This window comes from Panthera pardus, unplaced genomic scaffold (genome assembly GCF_024362965.1).
Source record: "Panthera pardus isolate Hobbes unplaced genomic scaffold, ASM2436296v1 HiC_scaffold_25, whole genome shotgun sequence".
Taxonomy (NCBI): Eukaryota; Metazoa; Chordata; class Mammalia; order Carnivora; family Felidae; genus Panthera; species Panthera pardus.
The window spans coordinates 53081598-53099015 of NW_026526821.1; the positions used below are offsets into that span (position 1 = coordinate 53081598).

General features: G+C 39.4%; 1 pseudogene; it reads left to right on the plus strand.

The window, feature by feature from the left end:
• On the plus strand, positions 1-17115 carry LOC109254571 (MORF4 family-associated protein 1-like; annotated as a pseudogene).
• The last annotated feature ends 303 nt before the right edge of the window (positions 17116-17418 follow it).

Here is a 17418-nt window from a genome sequence, read left to right on the forward strand (position 1 = left end):
ATGATGGCCAGCTCCTCAGGCATGCTTGGCGCCAGGGTGCAGAAGGAAACCCTGCAGACACACATTTGTGTCCTCAACCACCTCTACATCCACCCAGGGCTCATGGGTGGCTACGGCTGCTGTAAGACCGGTCCCCAGTACAAAGATCGGCCATGGCTTCTAGCAGTTTCTTTTTCTTTTATTTTAATTTTTTAAATGTTTTTTAATTTACTTATTTTGAGAGAGAGAGAGAGCATAGGGGAAGAGCAGAGAGAGAAAGAGGGAAAGAGCATACCAAGCAGGCTCTGTGCTGTCAACGCAGAGCCCTATTTTGGGCTCACATTCATAAACAGGTCATGACCTGCGCCGAAATCAAAAGTCAGAAGTTGAACAAACTGAGCCACCCAGGCGCCCCTAGAAGTTTATTTTTAGAACAGAGCTGAGGGTGTGTCTATCAAGTTGCCCTTTATCTAGCACTCTGTCAGCTTGGAGCTGTGTGCCAGTGAGGATCCCAAGAAAGGTTGCTGATGGATAAGCACATTGTGGAGAATAAGGAAGGGAGTCATCAGCCTCTCCCATGAACCAAGACTGTGGCCATCCTCCAGGAACCCCTTGAACTGGGTTGTCATTTACTGTCAGTGTGCTTAGCTCTGGGCCACCACCTGTATAAGAGGCCACAGCTGACAGTGCCACACTCATAACTGTCCCAGGGAGTGGGTCAACTGTTCCTAATATTTAGATGATTGTATACTGATGATTTAAGGAATGTTTGTAGTCCTACATATCATCATCCTGCCAAAGACACTAAATATGATGGATGTGTTTTTAAGTTGGCCAAGTTGGGTGTCTGTTTAGTTCAGTTAGAATTTATACCCTAGTTTGGAAAATATTTGTTTTTGTTTTTGTTTTTTTTGGGGGGACCGGGGCTTTGCTTTTGCTTTATTTTTGTTTCTTTGTTTGTTTGGTGGCAAACTATCTCTTCTGTATTGATAATAAGATTTTTTATGTAGCTTGACCTGAACATAATTTTGTTCTTATAAATTTTTCTTTTTTAGTTTACAAAGTTCTGTAATTTTTGGTTGGGAAGCAATCAAGTCAAAAGAAATGTGATTAGCCAGTGAGCTCACAAGAACAGCATGGCTTTGTCAACTTCAAAGAAAAAGAGAGTGAAAGAGAAATGGCTCAAATCACATTTTAGCCTCCAGAGTATTTGAAAAGTAACAGATGGAATTTACAGAGGGAAAATACCATCAGAGGCTATTTTTCCAATCATTTATATTTGTTGCCAGTGAACTCCTGAATAAATGCAGAGCTTTTGAGATGTCATGCATGAAAGAGTAATGCTGTGTTTTGGCTGAGCAGTTTGGAACAAAAGAATAGAAGAGAAAGAAGAACCCAGCAGCTGGGGTGACTGAGTTTCTGCCTGAGTTCATTCAGATGAATCACCCCATTGAGTGACATTCCTTGCCATTATGGCCACTTGCCAGGCATCCTCGTAGGACTGAACGTGGTACTTGTGAGCACTTCTCATGGAGATCTACGTAGTTTTAGGTTTCTCAACCCAGGATACAAGTAATTGAAATTCTCTCCTTCTCAGTTCTAGATCTGAGTGTCAGTGACATGCACGCCTCCTGGGACAGGGTGCCCTGAGAAGATCCATGGAATCCAATACTAGCACATGATGTCCTCTTAAAGGCTCGCTCCAGGTCCATTTGCAATGCAGAATCTTACGGGCTCCCTCCCTTGACAAGGGCAATGCAAAGCTGTCCTGTTATGCCCAGAATTCGTGATCCCCAAAGACCACTAGGGAGCCGAGTCCGATGCAAAAGCAAAAGAACCTTTATTCGAGCTAGCTCGAGCTCAATCCCCTACCTGCACCGACGCAGCGGTGAGATACCAGGGAGAGAGAGCGAGTTTCAAAAGCACAAAGGTTTTATAGGGGTCTAGGGGCAGTTGGTGAGGTAATGGCTGTGGCCTCAGCCGATTGGCTGGGGAAGGGTCGTGGCCTCAGCCGATTGGTTGGGGAAGGGTCGGAGTCCTGTTACGCAGGTCGCTGGGCGTGTTTTGATCAGAAAGTTTGAACGGGTGAGCGGGAGGTTACTCAAGGGGAGGAGGCGCAGTCTGAGGTTTCTGTGAATTTCCCGGAAAAGGGGTCATGTCGGGGACATAGTCACTCAAGGTGGAGAACACAGAACAAGATGGAGTCGGCCGGCGTAGGCCCGCCCTTTCAGTCCAACCTGCAACCTGTGTGAAAACCACCTGGTTATTTTTGAGCCTTGTCAAAATTCAGATCCATTACACAGCAAGTGATCTATCAGATACTTTTAACTGTATTTCTGATTTGTTTAACCCTTTGTTACATGTCCTTCATAGTGCCAAACCCTTGCTGGCGAGAATAAAGTACATTTTAATTCACTGCCCTCAGTGCTGTAATAACTCATGTTACTAGCCTACATTTTGAAAGCATTTTATTGTTGGGAGTTTTCAAGCTATGTTATAATTCTTAAACAAATTATTGGTGGGAGTTAGGCAAGTGTGGAATAAATATCAAGCAGTTTTCGAAATATTTCCTTCTAACACATACTAGCTTTACATATTCTGAACTGAATGAATTTATCAACCAAGGCTGAATTCATGAAACGATTACAGTCCATATATTCATGTACTTTTCTCAAAATAAAAACATTAGTGTATACAAAGTAATGAATACATCTCAAGCATAAATTCTCAAATCTAGAAAATCCTACCTGCCTGGGTGACTGAAGACCACAGCTGTACTTGAAGCCTTGAATATTTTTTTCACAGAGCTCTGGGATGAGTCATGTACATCCCTCAACATGGAGATTCCCTCACATTAGCGAGCAAACCAACATCCCATGGAACAAAGCAAGGATTTCATTGCTTTTTTTCTTTCATTGTGTTCCCCAGAATTCTGGGATAAGTCAGGAGTAAGACCAAAGACTAAACAGTTCCATACACACGTCCAAGTCTAGATCCTGTGACCTACCTCAGGGAATGGCAGCCTGTGCCAGAAAAGGGCCTTAAGACAAGCCTGTATATTTCTCTTTCCTTTGAAATGTGGCACGAATAATTTCTAGTGTTCCTGAATTCCTGAGTGAGCAAATATTCCAAACTTTATTACTCTTCTTCTCACTCATCATGATATATATATATATAGAGAGAGGTAGATATATATGCACAAACATACACATAGATACACATTTACATATATATGCAGTCAATCTGTGTATGTGTGTGTGTGTGTGTGTGTATATATATATATATATATATACACACTATACAAATCTGTATCTTGGTGTGTGTGTGTGTGTGTGTGTGTGTGTGTGTATACAGATTTACATATGTATCATATATATCATATGTGCAATATCATCATATATCATATTATATATGGAATCATATATATAATATGTACCATATATATAATCAAAGAGGCTGACCTAAAGCCCGTATGTATGTGTACTATATATATATATATATATAGTATATGTATACTATATATATATATATATATATATATATTTACATATATACAAACATGCACATACAGACCTCATGTATACACATATACATATATACATTTATACACACACACACTCTCACACACACACACACACACGCATACGTTAGAACATACATATGTTGAAAACATCTACAGCTGTAGAAACTGGTATCTGGCCCCCAACCCTCGACCACCCTCACTCACTACCAAAGATATTTTTGTTCATACCAGATAGTCAAGGTAGAGTTCCTGGAAGAAAAAGAGTATGAGCCAGCCCTTTAAGGAAGCAGTAACTCACATCAATAAAAAGAGGAGAGACAGAAGGGACATTTTTACAGAGCACATACCTGATAAAGGATTAATATGAGAATGATGAAGAATACTTAATAGCAAACAAAACAAGATTAAATTTAATTATGCAAAGTTCAAAAACATTCACAAGTGAAGTATATATTATAAAGGAGACAAAGTTAGAAAGAAAAGGAGTAATAATTTTAAAATCCAAGGGATGATTATCTTTGAAGAAGGATCAGAAAAGGAAGGGATTGTGCTATTAACGTTTTACAATTTGGAAATTGATCCCCTGAGTCAGAGGGGCTGACTCAAAGTCAGCACTTCACAAAGGCATAGTTAACAAAACAAAGGCGAGAATACTGATGGAAGCATTTGGGTGTAAATAGAATGGCTGGCCTCAAGAAGTGAGGACACCCAAAATAAGGTTCTTGGTTGTGTCTAAAGCTCAACTTGGCGACGTTTCCAAGATACAATGCAGTAACTTCGCCTCTCCTTGTGTATTCAAAGCAGCCAAAGTGATTGAAACATTCAAGCAAACTTCAAGAATTGTCACTTACACTCTGCTGTTGGAATTAATACAAACTCTCCCATGTGGTTTTTTTTGTTTGGTAAGTAAGAAAAAAAAAAAAAAACCACTAGATATTCTGAAAAGATTTACTTACTTGATGTTTATCATCTTACTTGTAATCAATTGTGAGATGGATTCTGCATCACAATGCCATAAAGATGCGAGCTATAATTTTGCGCTTTCTTGTTTCAAAATAAGAAGTTAATTAAAAAATGTTATGCATGGGAAGTATGGCTCTTATCCCTTCTGAAAGATTTTACATACTACTTCCTTAGCTTCAAAACCAGAAAATAATTTTTTCAGGAGTCTTATTTCTTTGTTTTATTTTCTAGAAAGATAGAAATTTCCTGAGTGTGGTGTCAAGAGAGTTGGTTAAAACAACAGTAAAACTTCTTTTCTTTTCAGCAGCTTAAAAATGTATTTTATCTTTGTTTCATTAACTGAAGATTATACCTGATTCTCTAATACCTTTTCATAGCCCGTATTATGTATTCCCCATGTTCGCATGGACAGTGCAAGTTATTGGAAGCTTGTATGAGGCACAGGTTTACATGTCATCTGTGTGTATACTGTCATTGACAAGGCATAGAAAGACCCTTAAAAATTGCCATGCACATGAACCCCACCAGTCTACTCTACAAACGTATCATTAGGAGAGAATCAGAAATGTGATTAAAGACTTGTAAGCCAACATAGGTACTTATGTGCTAGCAAAAAATATGAACAGCTAAAATATGCACCAATAGGTGAATAACAAATAAGTTATAGTACATTCATACAAAGAAGCAGTTTATAGCCATTAAAAAGAGCCTTCAGGAAATATTTAATGACATGGAAAAGGCTGCTGGTATAATATAAAGTGAAACAAATTAGTAATCAAAACTCTGTGGACCTAATGATCCCAATTATGGCAAAACACATCTGCACAAGACAAAATGACAATACACTAAGTGAAATGTAATAAACTGGCAAAACTTTCTAGGTAATGGACTTATAGTGATTATGATCTTTCTTTTTTTCCTATCACTTCCCAAACTTACATGGAGAGCATTGTTATTTTTCTTATAAAATCATTACTTTAAAAAACAGTTCCATGGATAGATAACACAAATTTCTGCCATATACTTAAAAGTAAGCATTAAATCTAAAGTAAAATTTAGTTTTTTGATTCATAAATCCTACATTTGTATTTCAAAACTTACTGTAACATGGTACTGGATAGAATCTGCTGTGTGTGTGTGTGTGTGTGTGTGTGTGTGTGTGTATGTGATAGGTACGTGGGTGATAGAGAGAGAGGAGAGGGCCAAGAGACAGCAGAACAAAAGGCTGGTGACCCTAAGCTTTGAAAGCAACCTGACCTGGCGGCCAATTCTCATTCTATTGCTTGTTATCTCCGTGATTCCAGACAAGTTCTCATTTGTAAAGGGATAATCGCAGTTTTTAAGATTTTGTAACTGCCATGTGAGGTCTTTAGTAGAACGCCCAGTTCAAGGTAACTTTGCAGCTGTTGAGACCATCACTCTGATTAGGAGAGGCCAGGGCCTATCTAGTGCCCAACTCCTCATCACGAGGGACACGACAAGGTGGGTGTCAGTACAGGCACCACCTCCTCCAGTCACCAGTATATTGGTAGTGTTCTCATAGCACTCTCTTTTCCTCCTGCTTGACTTTCTCCAGGGACAAGCTGTGGTTGAGCTGGACCTGTTGGGCTTGGTTGGTGTGGAAGAAGATATGGTGGCCAGGACAAGCCCCATGGGCAATTCCTAAAGGAAAGGTCCTCCCCAGTTCCAGTGATTGTAGTAGGAGCCAGACAAGCCACACGGCACCAAACAGCACAAAACTTAGAAGTGAGATTTTATAGGCACCTAGGAACTTGTGGGATCACAGCCTAGCTTTAGAAACACCCTAAAACAGTAGATTTCTCCATGAATGAATGAAGCAGCCCAATTAATCAGCATTTTCAGTCACATGACCTAAAATACAAGTTACACTAGCATACAGATAAAAAGCAGTGTTTTGTTAATTTGAAGCCCACATAGTGGAATAATATCTCATTTGTTATGTGATCCTATATGCAGAACATCAATTATCCAAACACACAGCTAAGACCTAGGATATGGACGCATACAAACTCCAAGCAGGACAAAAAGGTTTCCACAATATTCCAAAGCCATGCATGGATGTTGATGCACTTTATCCCCAACTCCCATGCTATGCTCTGTCAGAAGAATCGGGATTCTGGTGAGGTGGATGCTGCTGTGTGCTGGCAGAGCCCTGCAGGTTGGATGCCCCTACTCTGCCAGATGAGGACAGAGCTCAGGTGGCCCTCTGCTCATAGCTGGAGGGCCTTGCTCAGGGTCAGGCAGCATCCAATGTGTGGTTGATGAAAAAGTATAGGTGCCCAGTGCCCTCCACTGAAATGGCATTAACTGAGATCCATGCTGCTCCCTCTGAGGCCCTTGATGTGACTGTGCTCACTCCCCGCTTCAGGCTCTGCTCCATCAATGCCTTCACTCTCCCGCACACTTTGATTCAACTGCACTCCTCAATAAACTCCCTGCCATGGAGCTGTCCTAGCCTGGGACACCTGACCCATGGCATCTAATTCCTACTCCATGTGAAATTATAAGTAGCATATTAGAATGGCTACACTGGTACTTCTGGAAGCAGGAGAGGTCACCGAGAATCCTGGTGGGTAAGAGCAGAACAATAATTAATACAAGCGATGAAAAATGTACGTACAATATTTAAAAAATTGATGCCATCTTGTGCAGTTACAAATAGATCTATATAATCCAATATTCCCTAAGGAACTCTTTATTCATAATAAATGAGTCTGGGATATAAAGAAATGATTCATTTATGTTTGAAAAAGTAAGGAACTGTGTGATACTCTTTGTTTACATTCTTGTCAGAAAGTAGTTTATGAAAGATGTGCAGGGCAACACTCTAGTATAGCTTTAAAAAGGATAATGATTTCCAAAGGATACTAGGTTAAATGGATATTTGTATGGAATATCTAATAGGTGTGACTAACTCCTACCTCTCAGCGTACACAAAGATTAATGCCAGATGGATTAAAGATCCACATATGAAAGAAAAAATACAGCTTTTTGAAAAAATCATAAAAGGACTTCTTCATGACTTTAGGAAGACAAAAAAAAAACTGCTTAACTAGAGATCTAGCACGAGATGTACTAATCATAAAAGAAAAAAATACAATATATTAGACCACATTAACATAAATAACTTGGATTCACCAAAAGTCATCATAGAGAGAATGATAGAGTAAGCCATACATATTTGACCAAGGACTCCTACCCACAAAATATAAAGAGCTCCTACAAATCAATAAGAAATAGGAACCCAAGATAAGGTTATCCAAGTAGCCACTAAGTGTATGAAAAAATGCTCAATTACATTAGTGATTAGTGAAATGGGAATTAAAACCACTATATAATAGCAAAAAAAATTTAGAAAGACAAAAAGTACTAATTATTGTTAAGGATGTAACTCTCAGACACTTCTAGATCCAGCATAAATTGGTCACTGTTGGATCATTTTGTCCAACAAAATGGAAACTCTTTGTCAGTGTCTACTAAGGCTGAACTCTTTCATACTCCGTGACTCAAAATTCTACCCTTATGTTAATACCCCTAAGGTTGTGTACATGTTTTCATCAAAAGACATGTCATAGTGTAACTAATTGTAATAGCCAGAAACTGGAAATTACCTGAATATCCATCACCGGTGGGTTGGGTGAAGAGATTGTGGCATATTCATACAATAGAATACCATAATACTATGTGAATAAAACCAATATGGGTCAATCTCATAAACATAGCAGTAAGTGAAATAAGCCAGACAGACTAGAATATAAACATTAATAAAATACAAGCATTTATAGTTCATAAAAATTATAAAGATAAATAAAGCTAACATAAACTGTTGGATGTCAGAATTGTGGTCCTCTCGGTGGGAAGTAGTGATTAAAAGGGGCCCAAGGAGGGTTTCTGGAATTACTGGGGATGTTCTGTTTCTTGAGGTGCTGTTTACATGGGGACATTATATTTGTGAGGATTTCTTTACGATATGTGCAATTTTCTGCATACTGTATACTTCAGTAAAAGGTTAAGAATGCAATGGCCCATAAATTATTAGAATTTGATTTCTGCAAAACTCATTTAGAATGAGATGTTCCAGTAATTTAGGTGGTATTAGATCAAGAAAGAAGGAAGGACTGGACGAGGGAGGGTGGGAGGTTGACTGAGATCAGCACTTGCCCTCCCCTCTTCTTCACTGCTCCCAACAATGGCTTTCTTTGTGTGTAGTTTGGAAGGTCATTGAAGGACAAATGTCAGAAGTACAGTTTCAGAGAAAGCCTGGTACTAGCCAGGCAGGCTTATCTGCTTTAGTTTGCACAAAAAAACTAAAAATATTATAATTTTAAAAAATAGAGAAAATTCATGTATTATACACAATACGAAATGACCTAAATACCACACTAAATGCTTCATGTCTGTTAAGATTTCCTTTTTTTTTTTTCCTAACAAATTCAAGTTTGAGCTTCAGGACCTGTGTTTGAAGAATGTGCACAAATGCTTGTGTTTTTGTGTGTGCATAGTGTGCCTGTGTGTGTGCCTGTGCCTGTGTGTATACCCGTGTGTGTGTGTGTGTGCATGCATGTGCCTGTATGTGCCTATGCCTGTGTGTGTGCAAATGTGTGCTTGTGCCTATGTGTGTACATATGTGTGCCTGTGGGTGTGCCTGTGCCTGTGTGTGTGTGCATATGTGTCCCTGTGTGTGTACACCTGTGTGCCTGTGCCTACGCGTATGCATGTGTGTCTGTGTGCATGCATGTGCCTCTGTGTGTGCCTATGCCTATGTGTGTGCATATGTGTGCCTGTTTGTGTGCATATGTGTGTCTATGTGTGTCTGTGTATGCACGTGCCTGTGTGTGCATATGTGTGTCTGTGTGTTCCTGTGCCTATGTGTATACACGTGTTTCCGTGTGCATGCACGTGCCAATGTGTGTGTGCCTGTGCCCGTGTGTGGGCATATGTATGACTATGTGTGCATGTGCCTGTGTGTGCATATGTGTGTCTGTATGTGAATATATGTTTCTGCGTGTGTGCATGTGCCTGTGTGTGTGCATATGTGTGTCTGTGTATGTGCACGGTCCCAGTGTGTGCATGTGTGCCTATGTGTGTGCATGTACCTTTGTGTGAAATTTTTCTTTGAAGACACTGGGATCAAAATACCTCCATTTTCTATGTTTCATTTTTGTTTAGATGACCCACTGGGGATGGATGAGTTTTCTGTTGCTGGCATTTTGTATAAATTTCGAGTGGATGTTTCTTTACAATGTCTTGCTGGCACGGGTATTCTCGTTCAATAGGGCATAGTCAGCCAGGTCTGTAGCATGTAGCACAGCCATTCAGTATTGAAAGCATTCATCAGGAGAGGCAGACAGAACATGTTCATGGCTGAATTCCCCGTAGCCATTCCCCACATTTGTAGAAGTGTAGATTTGTCAGAATCGTCATGCACATCAGGACTTTAGAAAGCTTAGCTTTGGAGCAAGAAAATAGGTGTGGTGTGATGTTTAAGAATGAAAAATGGAAAATCAATTTTCCCAGAATCCTGAGCAGTGCTGCAATGAATGAGGAGGGAGAGGGTCTGCTGCAGGTTGGAAGCTGCCCTGGTGGGAACCGTCCTAGCAGAAACCGACAGCAACACCAGCTTAAAAAATGCTTACCCCTCTGTGTCCTCCCTGCACCCATGCTGCCAGAGTGGGCTTGCTCACTTTTGCTTTCCTCACTGAAACTTCCATCCTGCAGTCCCTCCAGACACTTGGCACACACAGCTCAGACCAAAGAGGCCACTCAGTCCCTCTAAACAGTCCCTGGACTGCACTGGATATTTTTCAACTAAATATCTCCCTGTCAAAAAACACACCCTAATGTATGTGCATGTTTTATTTTTAACAGCAAGGGGCTTTCTTTTTTTTTTTTTTTTGAAAGTTCTCTGAGAAAGGGGGTAATAAAAATCCACTCAAGATAATACAAAGGCAATTGCCTCTCAGTTTCCCAAGATCCCATCTGGGCTGAGACAGTTGGAACTAAATCTTGGAAAGAGAAGCCTCCAAATGTTTCTCCCCACAATGGCTGGTCACTGTCATTCATTCCCCCTGCAGGAGAGACTGGTTCTGTTCACAGGTGTGTGCAATGGAGAGGCTTGCACACCTCTTCAGATACAGGGGGCCTGTCCACCCTGTAGGTGAGGAAAATGATCGCCCTGCAAGTGCCCACTCTCAGTGGCACAGTTGGTGACCTCTCTACTGTCCAATTCACAGTGTGGACCAAAAGGAGACTCTCATGTAATCGACATTTTACACACATTGCAACATCTTAATTTTATGGTGAAAGAGTTCTCTAGACTCAGAAATTTATTTTGGTATCTATTGAGCTAATTAAGCTTTCCAGTTGGTCTTGTTTCATTACAATGGCCACTACCAAGGGTACTCAGGCTATCGAGTCACATGGAAGAAAGTACGAGACGCAATCTTTCTCCAGACCCTCAAAAGTCAATGTCATCTTTTTCCCAGTGATGTACCTCTAGAAGACGAATTCCAGACTATTGACAGCAACCTTACGATGTGAGAGCACTTTGCTATTTACAAAGATTTTTCAGGTACTTCCTTCCTCTCTTCATCTTCCAGTGTAGGTAACAAAACCATTATCCCTACTTTGCAGATGTTAAAATTGAGGCTTACGAAGGGTTGATCTGTTGAAAGTCACATGGAAGAGCAAAATTCCAACCCAGACTTCTATTGAAACTCAGGTGTTTTTATTTCCAATATACCAAGTTTCCTCATGGCAGCAGAAGTGTGGAGACAGAAAAATAAAACCATTTTGTTTCCTAAAGTTCCTTTCACTGTTCCAGTATGAAGAAAGGTATTTGATCAATAAAGTTGTTAAAAATTAGAAAGATCCCCGCTGGTTGAGTAGATGTATCTTTGAGAGAATGTGTTAACCTTCACTTCATTTTTTAAAAGCAGGATATATTTATATACATATAATCTCCATACTTCTTCCATGTCTTTTACTTACAGTAAGCAATGTTCATAAAACTTCCATCAAGATACCACTCCAAATTGGTTCACAACACTCTTAGGTAAGCAGATTTTAAAAAGGAAAGCGTTATTGTTGAAGAGAGCAAGATAAGGTGAAAAAGGAATTAATTAGGGAAAAAAATAGAATGAACAATGGAAAATGACCACAGGCAACAGCAACTCTTGGGATCTTGAATTTCTCTCAACTTTCAGGTAGAAGACAAGGTTTCTTTTTGTTCTCATTTTGTTTTTCTTGCTGAAGACAAGAAAAGGCGGCACTTGACTGTATACAAAGTGGATCCTGAATTGTTTCACCCCAAATAACCCCATACAAACATTTCAAGTGAATTATAACAGCTAATCTGAAGGTGGGTTATTGCTTCTCTTAAACCTGATCTGTTTTATTGCTCAGCTCCTCCAACTTCAGAGAAAGTCTTTCTTGAAAAGGGAGAGCAAAGAAGGCACAGGAAGGGGAGGAGAGGAAGGGAGGGAGAATTAATCAGATTCAGAAGTAATCCTATAAAGTAGCACACTGGCTTTTTTATTGCTTCACTCTATTCTATATTAAATCTCTAAATGCAGTATTTAAACCTTTTTTTCTCTTAAAAAAGAATTCAGCATAGTGATTCAACTGACAGGAAAATGCTTTCTATTTTATTCATTTTATACTCTGGTGAAAAATTATAGGGAGGACCTCCGTCTTTCTTAGCTTTCAAGAAACTTAGAGCTCAAATGACAGAGATAATTTTTTCATGATTGTATAATAAAAATTGAATCCATTATCATAACCTTGTGGCGTTGCAAGAGTCTATACTGACTTTTGTCAGTACAAGAACATAATGTGTTTGGTGCCTCTTTAGGGCTAAAATGCATTTTTCTATATTATAAATCTTTGACTATTACCAGTCTTTATGTAGAAAGAATTCTGGTGTCATGTTTAGTGAATTAGAAAATGGGATTATGATGGGGCGCCTGGGTGGCTCAGTCGGTTAAGAGTCTGACTTCAACTCAGGTCATAATCTCACAGTTGGTGGGTTCAAGCCCCACGTCAGGCTCTGTGCTGACAGCTCAGAGCCTGAAGCCTGTTTCATATTCTGTGTCTCCCTCTCTCTCTGCCCCTCCCCTATTCATGCTCTGTCTCTGTCTCAAAAATAAATAAACATTAAAAAAAAAAGAAAATAGGATTATGAGAGTACTAAATGTGGTTAGGGGAGAATTGATTTCAGAATAGGTACATAGTGCATTAGCTAGTCTCTGGAGTGGAAGTAGGTGACCCCTGACTTGCAGTTTTGCCAATGTCTGAGGAGCAAATGTTCCACCCGTGGCAGATTTCAAGCTGCTAGGCTGGTATCACTGCATGCAGAGACAAGAAGAGATGTGTAGACAACCATCCCTCTATAGCGTTTCCACCATGCATATGCAATAAATAGGAATAATCTCAAGAGGCGAGATATTAGCACAATGTAAAATCATGAGGAAGTCATGTTTTTTTTAGCATTTATTACTTTTTAATAAAATCCATTTCATTGTAGGCTTATGTAATTTAAATTTTAATAATGGCTGTGTTTAACACTGGGCTCACAAAATTTCTGAACATTTTATAAGCCCTCTCATGATCCACTAAGAGGTGGCTGTAGACACTGCTAATTGCAGAATGTGTGTAGAAAACAAACAAAATATATACTTGAACTTATTACTTGAGAAGTTCTATCAAGCCTCCACCCTTGACAATTGCATTTAGTTGTTGGGAGATACAAAGATGGGTGAGAAATGGCTTCTGGCCTCAGGAAGCTCAAGATACAGAGGACAGGAGAGGCCTGGGAGACTCCGTCAGTTAAGCAGCTGGCTCTTGATTTTGGTTCAGGTTGTGATCTCACAGTTTGTGGGTTCTCAGCCCCATGTTGGGATCTGCACTGACAGCGTGGAGCCGGATTGGGATTCTCTCTCTCTCTCTCTCTCTCTCTCTCTCTCTCTCTCTCTCTGCCTCTCCCCAGCTTTCTCTCTCTCTCTCTCTCTCTCTCTCTCTCTCTCAAGATAAGTAAATAAATTTTAAATAAAAATATCTAGGGTTGTCTGGGTGGCTCAGTTGGTCAATCATCCAACTTTGGCTCAGGTCCATGATCTCACGGTTCATGAGTTCAAGCCTTACATCAGGCTCTGTGCTGACAGCTCGGAGCCTGGAGCCTGCTTCAGATTCTGTGTCTCCCTCTCTCTCTGCCCCTCTCCTGCTTGTTCTCTCTCTCTCTCTCTCTCTCTCTCTGTATGTTTCTCTCTTTCTCTCTCTCTCTCTCTCTCTCTCTCTCTCTCTCAAAAATAAACAAACATTAAAAAATTTTTTTTAAAAAGTTGTAGAGGAGAGGACAGGCAGTGCCAGGGAAGATTTGGATAAGTGCCATAGATAGACCAGGGACATACACATAGTACCTGGCAAGGACCCACCCTAACAGGGGGGCTTTGAAAAGGACATTACAGGTAGTCTTTAAGGGGTGAACAGGATGATAGTTCAGACAGAGAAAAGGGAAAAAAAAAGACATTCTTTGCAGGAAACGCAACAAATGCAAGATCAGAGATAACACTTTTCTCAATTTTTTCCCAAGCATGAAGACTATGGTTAAGATCATAGCTGGATGTGACTTTTAGATTTTTTACATACTAGCCAGGTTTGACATAGACTTAATCACTCTTTCTTCTGAAAAAGTGTAACTAATAAAGGGCTGTCTTTAGAATTCAGTACTTGCTTGGCATTTGAGATGCACTCAACAACCATGGCAGAAGGAAGAGGAGAGAAAGCAGAAGCAGGAGAGGGCAGGAAAAGGTAATTGCTTATAAGGAGCAGGTTGCTCAAGTCTGATCTCTTTCAACAATAAATGTTTAGTTGGTGTTTGTTATTATTTGGTGGGGCGGGATGGAAAGGAACAATAGAGCTCCCTCCTTTCAGTTCTCAAGTTGGTTAGAAGTTCAAAGACTTCAGATATGAAACTTTAGCTGCCTGTTTTCAAATATGTCCCATCCTGCTAGAATCCCAACCTAGTTGGATTTCTCACAGTTTTCTTTAGGGGCATAAACTAATGTTTGAGGCAACTCTTCTGAAAAGAGATGTTTAATATTCACATGTGTTTTCTTAGACAGTCTGGAAGATCTCCAGATCTTTGAGTTTCTTGGGTTTCTTTGAGCTCTTTTCCAAGGAGACATTAAATGATCTCCAGTCCAATTTGAACCTGAGAGTGGAATATCATTAGCATGTTACAACTTGGCTCCTGGTAAGTATTGCAAATCACTCTCAGCCTATACTATTGCTTTGCCAATTTGTCACTTGGGTACAACTGCATGAGTTTACTTGTACATCAATGCAACAAAAAGTTCTTGTGTTGATTTTAACAAGGACCAGCCAAATTAGATGAAGAGTGATGAACAGAACTTGGTTCTAATTGCTTGGAAGCAGCCATGATGATCCATTTCAGGATGCATATTATAGAAGGGTTCCCTGTTCATGTGGTCAAGACACTGAATCACTGAAGTGCCATTTAAGAGTTCACATCCTAAAGATGTTTGCATCTTAAAATAAGCAAATGGCATTTTGAGTGTACGGTGTTTTGTTAAATCTGAGAAATGCCTTTCATTTGACAAAGTAACAGAAATGTAAAGACTGTTATTCTAGAAACAGGAATGCCTTCGAGATTGAAGTTCTCCTTATGGGAAGTCATTGCCTTTGGCATAATGTTCCATACTCTTAAAAGAAAAATATCTTTTTTATACTTTTCAACACGGGATACAGCATTCCAAACATTTTTAAATTGGTATTCTATCTTAATTTCTGTGTCAAAACCTTGTACAGAATTTTAATGTCATGGGTAATTTTAGGCTAATGATTATCACATCATAAATACAAAGTTATAGAATTGAACTGTGTGTATACATATATATTTTTTTCTCTTGCAAACATCGTTATTATACATGTTTTTCTCCAATTTTATTAAGCTGTAATTAACATCATAATTGTGTAAGTCTAAGGTATACAGTGTGATAACAATACACATACTCTGCAAAATGTTTACCACAATAAAGTTAGTTAATATATCCTTCACCTTGCATAGTTACCATGGTGTTGTTGTTATGGTGAGAACCTTATAAACTTCCAAGTGTACAATACAGTATTTTTAACTCACATACTGTATATTAGATCTTTGGAATTTGCTCAACTTACATGTGAAAGTCTATACACTTTGACCACCATTTCCCCATTCCCCCCACTCTCCAGCCCCTGGCAACCACCAGTCTACTCTATGTTTTTATGTATTTAAATTTATTTTTGATTCCATGTAGAAAGATAGTAGGCAGTATTTATCTTTCTCTAGAGGCTTATTTCACTTAGTGAAATGTATTCAAGGTCCAACCATGTTCTCACAAATGGCAGGATTTCCTTCTTTTTAATGGGTGAATAATATTCTTATGAGATATATATGTATATTTCATCATATGTAATATGAAATACATATGGAAAATATATATACTTCAGATATATATATATATATATATATATATATATATATATATATATATAGATCTTGGTGTATGGCCATTTTAATGTGCCATTGAAATTGATTTGCTGTTTGAATTTAATTTTGTTGAGTTTTTTTATGTCTATATTCATCAAGGATACTTACCTGTAGTTCTTTTTTTGTAGTATCCTCATCTGGATTTGTTATCAGAGTAATACTGGCCTCTTAAAATGAGTTTGGAAGTATTCTGTCTTCTTCAAATTTTTGTAATGGTTTGGAAAAAATTATGTTAATTTTTTTGTCTTTTCAAGAAAATAAATACTTTTATTAGCATGGTAATTTTTTTATTACACCTGGAAAGGTTTTGACCTCATACACTTGTCAGGTCAGCTACTGAAATGAATTTATAGCAAGACAACTTATGAAGTTCAAAAATACCCAGTCCCTGTGCACATTAGGGTCCAATGCAGACAGTCCTCCTGTCATTCTCCAGCCCCTCAAGAGCCTTTGCAAATATCTCTTCCTATGCCCAGAATCCCCTGAAATGCATCATGGTATTACATCAATTTGTACAGAATACCAAGATCAAGTCTCCTATTCTAGGAGTCGGGCTAAGTTGGGCTGTCCAAAAAAAATGACCAGACAGGTTACATCAGATAGTGTGTCACATAAAATTTAAATTTTCAACAAATCACATCTCTCTTTCTTTGTTGCAGACATTGATAGCAAAATTCTGGAGAAGTGGGAGAGAATATGGCCCTTCGATGTCCTCGAGCTGGCAGAGCTGGAGGAGGTGAAAGTGCTGGAGCCTGAGGAAGATTTCCAACAGCTCCTGCTGCCAGTCATCAATGAGATGCTGGATGACAATGTGGCCCTCACCCAGGAGTGGGGGAGAGCATACATGCAGAAGCAGCAAACTATGGCAGATGGACAATATGGTCATCCAAATAAAAACACAGGTGGAGGGGAGGCCTCAGAGGAGAGCACCCTGAATCATCTTCAGAATCCAAATGATGGAGTCAAAGGCAGAGTGACCAAAAGGAATAAGAAGGCCGAGGAGAAGGCCAAGGAGCCCATGAAGATGGCAGAGATGTTGGTGGAGCTGGTCCAGTGCATAGAGAGAGGTGAATCATCCTGAAGGAAGGCTGGTGGTTTACAGCCAATGGGTTCTGGCCAGCCAATGGAGATTGGTCCAGCTGAGTTTGGACAGCCCAAAAGCTGAAACCAGAGGGCTTTTGTTCTCTCTCTCTCTCTCTCTCTCTCTCTCTCTCTGTCTCTCTCTTTTTCCTCTGTATACACTCTGCTCTCACCTACACCACATTTATGCAATTCTCTGTGTTTGGTTGATGACCTCAGTGTAATTTTTGACTGTTAAATGTTTTGGTTTGGAAAAGTAACTTGTATTTGGAAAATGCTCTCACATGAGAATTAGGGCCTAGAA